This window comes from Cupressus sempervirens, chromosome 10 (genome assembly GCF_028749045.1).
Source record: "Cupressus sempervirens isolate cs-2001-9-10 chromosome 10, ASM2874904v1, whole genome shotgun sequence".
NCBI lineage: Eukaryota > Viridiplantae > Streptophyta > Pinopsida > Cupressales > Cupressaceae > Cupressus > Cupressus sempervirens.
Window position 1 is genome coordinate 291,444,447 of NC_143127.1, and position 12,523 is coordinate 291,456,969.

Genomic DNA, 12,523 nt, shown 5'->3' on the forward strand with positions numbered 1-12,523 from the left:
AGCAATTGAGGATCTGGTTTCAACCATGTAGTTCCAGCAGCCTTACCCCTACATAATGCATTTCTATCATCTATATGCCCTTGAATCAAACATAAATAGTATGTTCTTGCATTTCATAGTTCATTTTCTAGGCCAAAATAGATTAACTACTTTTTTGTGGTTAATAACTACCTCTAAAATAAGCAGTTTGAGTAAGGTTAATCAACCTTGCTAAATTAACTAGAGTAATTCTAGAGATAAACATTTTGAAAATAATGTTGAGTGGTTGATCTTGATGGTAGCCATCTAATCTCTCTTGAACTTACAAACATGAAGAAGAATCAAATTGATCATGTCCTTCAGTTCTTGATTAATTTGTTGATTTGTTTAGTTAATTTGTTTATGCACATTAAATGTGTTTCGTTAGTTTATTAGATCTCAGAGAGAAGATTATAAGATCAACAAGTCACATGTCTTGATTATCCTTACTATAATCAACATATTTATTTGAAAGTCTTGAATGTGCATAGATGCTTGATTAGTTTTATTATGAGAAAGGCAACATTAGCCCTGCAACTATGCTATGTTTGTACACTATATTGAAACCTCCCATTGTGACATGCATACATTCATATTCAACCATTCACATCTATCATAATTTCTTAGGCCCACCAACATATATATTTTGTGGCAATTTAATATTCTATCTCATTTGATTAATTACAGATAATCAAAATTTGTCCTGCACTATAACAAGAATTTCATCCATCTTTTCTTCAAAGTCTCCATCTTGGTATGGGCTTTTGACTATGGTTTCTTCTTCATGCACCTTTACGAGGTAGAGAGTCCAAAGTGGTTTCTTCTTCATGCAACTTTACGAGGTAGAGAGTCCAAAGACATACTTGGTTCTTGCATGTTGCCCGAATGCAGAAATTAAGGCAACATCTTGCTTGGGCATCTCATGTCAATTCTTACTTATTCCACTCTGCTCCTGCACAAACATTATACCAAAGCTATCGAATGATTAATCAATCATAGTGTCTACTCAAACAAAGTGCATTGTGCTATATGCCTCATCCCTTTGATATGCAATGCTCCGTAAGAAGCTCAGAAAAAAGTTGATGAATTTGAATTTGTCATAAAGTTTTTACATCTTTTTTAATGTTACGGCTCCTTTTAGAATATCTTGCGCATGCATCTCAATTTGCATGAGAAGGGGAGATTATCAATTGACTCGGTGTGTCCATCTTGATTGCATGACCATGCCCATTAATTCTAATGAAATGGCATATCCGAGGGCATTCCATCAAACATAAATTAATAGTTGAGCAACTTAATATGTTCCCTGAGAGCTGGAGCTAAAGTTTGAATCACAGTTATCATGTTGCATCAGAACAACCACAGAGCATTTCATTAGCTCCCCCCTAAACAATATGATTGGTAGCACTTAAAATATAGAAATTACTTGTGGTACAAGTGGTGGAGATTGAATAATTTGGTCCCGTCCAACCCAGATCCATGGCCAGCATAGTTGAACCCATATTTGTTGTTGCAAATGGTATATAGAATGGATTCACTTTCCTGTAAGAAATCCTTAGAGCCTCTTCTGCATCATTGAAAAGCTTCATTCCACCCATGGCTGATCCAATCAACACCCCACACCTTGACTTTTCCAATTTTCTTGAAACTTCTTCAATCATTATACCATCCACCAAATCTATTTTTACTAGCAGTGACTAGGTAAATCATAAATTGATCCATCCATTTTGAGAGTTTTGATGAAACCCATCCATCTGCAAAAAATGATTTAATTTCACTAGCTATTTTCATTGTAAATTCTTTGCAATCAAGTCTTTCAATGCCAGTGATACCACTCTTCCCTTGAATAATATTGCCATAGAATGTATGTGGATCATGCCCAAGACAAGTTGTGGTGCCCATTCTAGTTATGAGAACCTTTTTTTTTGGGTATCCAATTGTTTCTTCTTATCAACTTTCTTCACAAGTAGCATAACAGTAGCCATAACATGTCCTATAGCACAAATGTCCTTCATATTTATTTGGCCAAAGTCAATTCAAAAAGGCAAAGGTTTCCTTTCTCCAAAGAATAGGGATTCTTTGAAACTACATTAGGCCTCATTCTGCATAATATAACTAATTTTTTCCCTATTACTTCATGCCCTATCTATGATTTTTGCATTGCATACATATTTTTCCTTTGTCATTCTTATTTTCACACCTTGTCTATGATTGGGCTGATCAATAAACATTTTGTCAAACAAGTCTCATTCCTGCCCTTTATTGTGTCAAATCAATGTGCCAAAAATTTTGTACTCTCTTCACCAATCACTTTGAATCTTTCCCTCCTCACGTAGTGAATTTAAATCATTGGATTATGACATAATGTAGGATGGTGCTTAAAACATGATTATCACTCATATCCTTTTAGATTTCAAAAAAATGTTATAGATATACTACAGAAACATGTCATAATCACCATATTGAACAATAGTAAATCATGCCCATTATAGATCATCACACATGAATTTTGAATCTTGGAGAGCCACATGCCACTGAATGGAGCACCAAATTCAAGATTGAACTAATTAGTAATGATTCACCTTTCAATTCTTATCTTTTATTAACTTGAACAGAGAGGGTGATAACCACCTCCAAAATATGTATTTTGGAGCTCGACCTTAACCTTTTCGAGCAAGAGATTAAGGTTAATCATTTGGAATAGGTGTTTTGGAAATTTATCTTAACCTCTTTTTCATGGAGAGGTTAAGATTTCAAAGTGGAACACATGTTTTGGACCCCAAACCTTAACTATTTTAAAGGTTAATGGTTCAGAATACATGTTTTGACCCCTAAACCTAAACCTTTTAAAAGATTATTGGTTAATGATTTGATTTAAAATACATATTTTGGTGTCTTTCATTAACCATTGATGATTTGAGACTTGGGAATCAAAATTCAAAAATTCAAAAGGCAGAATGGAGCTAAGAACAAGCCAAAGATATTTGAAGGGAAAATTTTCTCAAAAACTTCGAGGGAAAGTGACCATTTTAATGCTTAAAATAAGGGATATTTTGAAAATAACCATAGCTCAAAAAGGCATGGATTGAGGCAATTTTGATATCCAGGCAATAGCTAGCTCTAACTGGGGACAATGACTGACAAGGATAAAGCTCAAATCAAAAATAACTAGAACAATTCCTTATCCATTAGGCTATAGAATCATGTGAGGAATCGATTTGTAAAAGGGGGAAAAAAACAATAAAAATAAGAGAACTAAAAGGAAGACTAGGCGCAACAAAACAACACAACAAAAACTCCTAATTAGACTATGTACACTACAGGTTTCCTTATCTCCAGTGAGTCTAGGTATAGTCGTGCAAATCCATTCACTGGCTATGGAAAATAAATACCATGGTGTGCTAACATCTGGCAACTTTCAGGTTCCTATGGATTCAAGTATAAGTTCTCTATTTGAATTTCAATTCTAAGATTCCTAGTATGCTTCACGTCACTTGATAAAGGAATGTATCCAAATAACCATGACTCATCAAAAATCTCTAAATTCAAAATCAACACTACTTCATGTTGCATGTCATTGATGACTTCATTTTGAAAGAGTTGAAGTAGAAGGCTCTCAAGTTCCTAAATACATTTACGATCTTTTTGTCTGCTTGACAAACCCTATACTTGAAATTCTAGTGATTGGTCATCATGAATTCCTGAACTTATTCTTGACACCAAACACTCTTTCTTTTCCACAAGAATGATTTTTTTTGTATTCTCTATGAAAATATTCTAGTATGAATGTACATCCTTGTTACATTGAATCTTCCCATGATGTATTTCTTCCTCTTCTCCCATTAGATCACTCAAAGAAGAAACAATCATTTTTTTCATTTTGGTGTGCACTTTCTCTAATGAGTCTATCTAATCAGGAGAATTGATCATCAGTTGATATTGATGTAATGGAGATTCTTTTAAAAAAGCACCATCATCTATGTCTTGATCTTCACATTTTTCAATCATTAGATCACAACACATTCCTTCAAGGCCAAGTACTCTATTTTCTTCATTGTAATCTCCACTTGCAAACTTGAATACTTCAAATTCAGGTTTCATGTATGAGGAAGAGTGATAACTTGATGTGTCATCTTCTCTTACTTGAACTGCTTCTTTAATTCCCATTTTCATTGTACCTATTACTATATTTTCATCAATGTTTTCAAAAACTTGTTTCATGGATTCTTCTTGATGATGATCTTCACAAAATAGGAAAACTTCATATTCCACTTGCATGTAACCTTGAAAAGTATTTCTTGATAACTCATCATATTTCTCTTGAAAACGATCTTCTACTCTTGTGATGGTCATGCCACTTTCTAAAAACTCCTCAATATCCTCACAAGTAAAGACTTCAATCTCAATAGTTAACGAAGATGTTTGCAAGATTTCAATTAAGGTTGTTTCTTCATTAGTGGTAATAGTAGAAGATTGTGGAAAATATTCTAAAAAATTGACTTCAAAAATAGTGTTCTCATCATTAATGATTAGGGGTGAATGAATAGAAAGGTCCTCTCCATAGAGGAAGTCATCATTTGAAGCATTATGGCAACAAGTAGGAATATAAGTAGTATTAAACTCACCTTGATCCATATTTACCTCATCTTTAATCATATTTTGTGTAGTTCATTGAGAAAAATTGGATATTTCATTTTCTTTATCATTAGGATTGAGATGATTGAATATGTTCTCCTGGGTATTGAAATCTTCACAGTGATGCCCTAATACATTAGTAGATCCTTCTTCTTTTATAGACTTCATTTCCTGACCATCTCCTTGATTAGACATAAAATCCCTATCTTCTTTCATGCATGGAGATCTGGATGACTTCTTTTGAACATTTGGATTAGCAAATGTTCTATTACCAAGGAAATAATTCTTGCATGGGTCTTCTTTCTCAAGTTCTTGTAGTGTTTGAATTAAAGAGGGATGAACTTTGTCAGGATCCAAGCATGCATTTCCATAGAAGCTTTTTAAAAACTCAACTTGATTGGGATCAATGGAAGTATGATTTTGATGAGAAATAGGTGTAGGCATGGGGACACCTTTTTTACCACCATTATCCACCCTTGATTCACATAAATCATTTTTCTGATCAAGTTCTTCCTTATGCTCAGATGTGGAACTTCATTCTAAGGATTATTTTGGCTTGTGAGAGAAAAACTAATAATATTTACCATCTTCTTCTTCTATGATGACGGGCCACACCACCCGTACCAACTAACAACAAAAAATGCAACAAGGTGGAGATAGAGAGATGACAAAAAAAATGCTTCATAAAGCATCCATTAATACTTGAAATCCATTAGAAGAGATTACATTTGAAGAGCTTACAATTCAAGAACTTCTATTTTTCGAACTTCCATTAGAAGAGCTTCCATTTCTCCAACTTCCTTTAGAAGAGCTTCCATTCCTTGAACTTCTTGAACTTGATTACAAATGATAATAGGCCTTTCTTAAATAGGCACTTCTAACCCAAGACATTACAAACACAACCAATGTGGGATAAAAGGTAAATACAACTACCTTTAAATAAATATTAAATTCCCACCCAAATACAACTAAGCACCCAACAAATATTAAATGCATGATTTAAGGAACTTGCCACCTACACACCTCGATTAATGGAATGACAACTATTTTTATTATTTTCTATTTATGCCACCCATGCACCTTGAAAATAGAGATTCCTCTTTTCTCCACTTTTCTTATTTTCTATTTTTAATTATTTTCCTTCCATTTTCGTCACTTTCTCTCTCCTCCACAATTTTTTTTTTTTTTTTTTTTTCCTTTTTTTTTTTTTCTAATAATTTCATTTTCCCATGCAAGATGCTCCTGCATTAGACTCCCTTGGTAGATAGAAAAGTGTGTCCCACACTTTGATGTCAAAAGAGAGATATAGAACCATCTTCATCTTCACCACAAGCTTCCACCTCAATAGGGACAAGAAAACCAACATGCAAATCTTCCACATTTTTTTTTTTTGCTGATGCATGATGCTCCTGCATCCGACTCCCATGGTAGGAAAAATTTTGTGAATATGGATTCACAAAATGAAGTAGCTACTGTTCACATTTTTTTTTTTTCCTCTTCCTCCAACACATAGCTGGAACAAGTATCCGATGTCGATATATTTCCTTCTTTCTTCTTTTCCAACACCTAGCTGGAACAAGTGTTTGTTGCTGAAATCTCTCTTCCTCATCCAATCTTGTTGAATTAATCACACCTGTAATAAACCCAGCAACACCATACCAATCTTCCTTTGCATACCATACATCACGAACAAGATCCTCATGCAAACCATCATTAGTATCTTTCAAAATCACCTCAAATTCAGCATCATATAATATATAAGAATTTACCTCTTTGACATATTCATCTTTTCTTGCCTCTTTCATGCATGTAACTACTTCACTTGTTGGATCTCCAACGAAGGCACTATATTCTTCCTCCATTGTTGCAATCTTCAAATCATCTTGCTCTATTTCAGGTTCATAAATCTTGTCATCTTGATGCTCTTCCTCTTGTCTTTCATCTTCTTCAACTTTAGGTTCGCAAATGATTTCCTCTTCATCCACTTGCTCTTCCACTAGATCATCTTTCTTTTCCACATCCAAGGAATTATCAACATCTCTTTTCTGGTGACATGCTCTTCTCTTCTGCAACTCAGCTTCTAATTCATTCACTTGCTTCTGCAAATCAACTAGCAATAATTGTTGATTTCTTGCTCTAAATTTCTCAAGTCGAGGAATCCTTAGAATCCATCCAATCACAAAAGTCATCTTCTTCTTTCTCTTCTCCATAATCATGTCTTTAGAAGACAAACTCATCCAAAACAAGAACCTCGTGCAAACTGCCTCACAGTCGGCGTTCTGTCTACACAATCAAGAACTTCTTCACAAACTTCACCCAACTCAAGGTCCTGGTGCAAACTGCCTCACGTTCGGCGATCTGTTCGCACACTCAGGAACTCCTGCTCTGATACCACTGATGACGGGCCACACCACCCGTACCAACTAACAACAAAAAATGCAACAAGGTGGAGATAGAGAGATGACAAAAAAAATGCTTCATAAAGCATCCATTAATACTTGAAATCCATTAGAAGAGATTACATTTGAAGAGCTTCATTCTATCATTTGCAAAGTTTGAAGCAAGGATGAATGGATCTTTTTAGGATTTAGTTTTCGTCCACCATACAAACTCTTCAAAAAGTTGGCCTACTTAGAATCAATGAAAATATGATTTCATTGAGATACAAGTGCATGAGAGACATTTTTAGTATTCTTCATCACTGATTTAGATGAAGCACATTTTTCAACAAGGTCTTCTTTATATGTTGAACCTTTTTCAAACAAAGAGTCATGATTATGAGAAAGAAACTCATAATATTTTCCATCATCTCCTTCAATCTTTTGGAAAATTTGCAGCAAGTAAGGATGAACCATTCTAGTATCTAGCCTCCTGCCTTCATAGAAATTCTTCAAGAAGTATACCTATAGAGGTTCATTAGGAATTTTTTTCTTTGAGTATGAAAATTATTCCTTGTCACTCTCACTATCACTATTACTTTCCACTTTCCCTATGTACCAAAGCATGTTTTGAATTTGAACCTCAAATAGAGTCGCCAATATTCAATCTTCTAAATAGAGTCACTAACCTTCATTCCAAGGAAGGTACCTTCATCATCTATCTTACTAATTATTATTTTCTTGACCTTGGATGTGACCAAGATTATGCCTATTTATTCTTGGAATAACAAGTATTCTTTCAATGACTACAATGTCTTGACCAATAGGAGCTCTTTGAAAGATTTCTCTAAATTCTTCTTTTTCTTCTTCTAGAACTCATTTTACTTGATGATATTATTGAGTGCTTCATCTACACCTCTAGTATAGAGTATTCAAATCTGAAATAATATCTTCTTGGGTGTCTTGGAAACCAAGATTTGGTTGGAGAGCTAGAAGCACATTCTTATGACGCAACACCATTTCACTTCATCATAGGAAACTAATTAATCTTTCTTGTTTTTATTCCCTAGTAGAATCACCAAAAATATGTTGGTAAATAGTTTGGTCACTTTAAAATGGCCCAATGGAGTGTATGTGGCAAACTATTCACAATAGTTCGATAGGCCTATGATATGCAGCCTTCCTCTATGTCTAGAGAGGTAGCTCCCTCATATGATATAATTTTGAAGTTTTTCAAATAAAGATGAAATCAAACTTTAAAGGATAAATAAAAGGCTATTGATGATGAATGCACCACATGAATCCAAAGCTTTCCTGGACTAACCTAAAATTGCTAAGAACAACAATCAAGATCTATGCTTGAGAACTATTACTAGCACAATGTTAATCAAAAGATTCATAAACATTTGCAAAATACTGTGAGAATGCTCATTGCACCAAGTACTATTATTTTCTTGCACCAAGTACTTGAGAGGAATTTTTGATTACAAAGAAAAAATTTGTACACAATTTCCAAATTTTATCTTGTGATCAAAATTTTAGCATAGTGCTCCCTTTTTTAAAATTCCAAAAGTCCCTTTACAATGCTAAGATGATTCCTTATATAGGAATCAAGGTTAATAAATACTCTTTTGTGGTTAATAACTACCACCAAAATACATAGTTTGAGTAAGGTTAATTAACCTTGCTAATATTAACCAAAGTGATTCTAGAGATAAACATTTTTAAAATAACTTTGAATGGTTGATCTTGACGGTAGTAGCCTGATCTTCTCCTCTTGAAATTAAAAAGTTTAAGAAGAATCAAATTGAGCATGTTCTTCTATTCTTGATTTTAACATTCTTATATATATATAACTCCAAATGCTTAGTTAATTTTCTTATGTACATTAAATGGCTTCATCAGTTTATTAGATCTTAGAGAGAATATTTCTAAGATCAACAAGTCACATGTCTTGATTATCCTTACTATGATCTATAGATTTATTTGAAAGTCTTGAATTCACGTAGATGCTTGATTGGTTCTATTATGAGAAAGGCAACATTTTCCCTAAAACTATGCTATGTTTGTACACTATATTGAAACCTCCCATTTTGACACACATACATTCATATTCAACCATTCACATGTGTTGCAATATCTCAAGCCCACCAACATATGCATTTCATGGCAATCTAGTATTCTATCTCATCTGATTAATTGGAGATAATCAAAATTTGTTGTGCACTATAACAAGAATTCCATCCATCTTTTCTTCAAAGTCTTCGTCTTGGTATGGGCTTTTGACTATGGTTTCTTCTTCATGCACCTTTACAAGGTAGAGAGTCCAAATACATACTTGGTTCTCGCATGTTGCCCAAATGGAGAAATTAAGGAAACATCTTGCTTGGACATCTCATGTCAATTATTACTCATTCTACTCTGCTCCTGCACAAACCTTAGACCAAAGCTATTGAATCATTAATCAATCATAGTGTCTACTCAAAAAAAGATTTTTGTGCTCTATGCCTCATCCATTTGATATTAAAGGCTCGGTAATAAGCCTAGAAAAAGGTTGATGAATTTAAATTTTTCATAAATTTTTTACATCTTTTTCAATGTTGTTTCTCCCTTTGGAATATCTTGTGCATGCATCTCAATTTGCATGAGAAGGGGAGATTATCACTCAACTTAGTATGTCCATCTTGATTTCATGACCATACCCATTGATTCCAATGAAATGGCATATCTAAGGGCATTCTATCAAACATAACTTAAGATCTAAGCAACATAATATCTTCCCTATGAGCGAGAGGTGATGTTTGAATCACATTTATCATGTCATGTCAAAACCCCAATAGAGCATTACATTGGCTTCCCCCTGAATAATATGATTGGTAGCACTTAAAATACAGAAATTACTTGAGGTACAAGCTGTGGAGATTGAATAATTTGGTCACATCCAACCCAGATCTATGGCCAACATAGTTGAACCCATATTTGTTGTTGCAAATGGTATATAGAATGGACTCATTTTCCCATAATAAATCCTTAGAGCCTGTATTATATCATTAAAAACCTTCATTCCACCCATGGTTGATCCAATTAGCACCCCACACCTTGACTTGTCCAATTCACTTGAAACTTCTTCAGTTGTTATACCATCCACCAAATCCTTTTTTACCTGTAGTGAGTAGGTAAAGCATAAATTGATCCTTCCATTTTGAGATTTTTGGTGAAACCCATCCATCTATAGAAAATGATTTAATTTCACTAGGTATCTTCTTTGGAAATTTTGTACAATCAAATCTTTCAATTCCAATGATACCACTCTTCCCTTGAAGAAGATTGTCATAGAATGTATCTAGATCATGGCCAAGACAAGTTGTGATGCCCATTTCGATTATGACAACCTTTTCTTTTTTTTGGTATCCAATTTTTTCTTCTTATTAGCTTCCTTTATAGGTAGCATAGCAACAACCATAACTTGGCCTATAGCACCAATGTCCATCTCTTTTTGACCGAAGTCAATTTGAAAAGGGAAAGGCCTACTTTCTCCAAAGAAGAGGGATTCTTTGAAACTACATTAGGCCTCATTCTACATAATATAACCATATTTTCCCCTATTACTTCATGGCATGTCTATGATTTTTGAATTGCATACCCATATTTCCTTTGTCATTCTTATTCTCACACCTTGTCTATGATTGGGCTAATCAATGAACATTTTGTCAAACAACTCCTTTTCCTTCTCTTTTCCATGTCAGATCAATTTGCTAAAAACTCTGAACTCTCCTCACCAACCACTCTAAATCTTTCTCTCCTCACATAGCGAATTTAAACCATTAGGTTATGACATAATGTAGGATGGATCTTGAAGCTTGATTATCACTCATAATCCTTCTAGATTTCAAAACCTTACTATAAATATACTGCAAAAATATATCATAATCACCATATTGAACAACAATGAATCATGCCCATTATCCATCATCGCACATGAATTTTGAATCTTGGAGAGCCACATGCCACTGAATGGAGCACCAGATTCAAGGTTTAGCTGATTTGTAATGATTCACCTTTCAATTCTCATCTTTCATTAACTTTATTAAAGAGGTTGATAACCACCTCCAAAATACATATTTTGGAGCTTGACCTTAACCTTTTTGGATGAGAGGTTAAGGTTAATGGTTTGGAATAGGTGTTTTGGAAATTTATCTTAACCTCTTTTTGATGGAGAGGTTAAGATTTCAAAGTGAAACATGTGTTTTGGACCCCAAACCTTAACCTTTTTAAAGCTTAATGTTTAAGGTTAATGGTTTTGAATACATGTTTTGAAAATTTATCTTAACTTCTTTTTGATGGAGAAGCTAAGATTTCAAAGTGAAACACATATTTTGGACACCAAACCTTAACCTTTTTAAAGGTTAATGGTTTGCAATACATGTTTTGACCCCTGAACCTTAACCTTTTAAAATGTTAATGGTTAATGATTTGATTGAAAAATACATATTTCAGTGTCTTTCATTAACCATTGATAATTTGAGACTCAAGAATTAGAATTCAAAAATTCAAAAGATAGAATGAAACTAGGAACAAGCCAAAGATATTTGAAGGGTGAAATTTCTAAAAAACTCTAAAGGAAAGTGACCATTTTAATGCTTAAAATAAGGCATATTCTGAAAATAACCATAGCTCAAAAAGGTGAGGATTGAGGCAATTTTGATATCTGGGTAATAAGGTTATATTTTTTATAATCTCATTCTACATTTTTAACAGTTGATGTCATAGATCTGTTACAAATGAGGATTTCTCTTTGAAGACTAAGGGTTTTACCATTGATTGGTGTTTTTCTAGTATTTGAGGAATTCCCTCTATATCCTCTCTATTTACCATGGCTCTCTATTAATTATTCAAACAACACTTCATTTTATGTTATTTTGTCCCAATGAGGTGTTCTAATTCTTATTAAATTATGCATTTTTTCCTTGATACCAATTTGAATGGAAAAATATAGATGGTCAATCCAAATTTAAGGCGTATTTTTGTAATTCCAAAGCCTCTGATTCATGGAATAGAATCAAAATATTAGAAAATCTGCACTAATTTTATTTTTTAAGCTATGAATTCCACCATTAACATTACTCCAATGTTGGACACTGTGTTCACCTCTTATGACTTGTCTTGTTTTGTTACTCTATTTTCATCTTTGTGCTTAGCTCAAAACTAAAATGTTGGTGTATCAGACTGAATGTGTAATATTATTCTGATTGTTTTCCAAGATAAGAATTTAATATAAGACTATAAGTCGATTAGGAAAAGTAGAATAACAATAATGTTATGTGCATTGATATATATATTGGAAGACTATATAATGTATGTGTTTTGTATGCAATATAATCAGCGAAGAGGATATATTTATATGTAGGAAGTTTAACTATAAGTCATGACTGATAGTCGTGACTCATACTTGGGTCACATTTATTAGACATGACTCATTAGTCAAGCTTCCC

General features: G+C 33.5%; 2 pseudogenes; both read right to left on the reverse strand.

Moving 5' to 3' along the window:
- Positions 1 to 1,358: 1,358 nt before the first annotated feature.
- On the reverse strand, positions 1,359 to 1,920 carry LOC149533794 (3-oxoacyl-[acyl-carrier-protein] synthase II, chloroplastic pseudogene; annotated as a pseudogene).
- Positions 1,921 to 9,846: 7,926 nt separating this feature from the next.
- Positions 9,847 to 10,408, reverse strand: LOC149533795 (3-oxoacyl-[acyl-carrier-protein] synthase II, chloroplastic pseudogene; annotated as a pseudogene).
- Between the last annotated feature and the right edge of the window lie 2,115 nt (positions 10,409 to 12,523).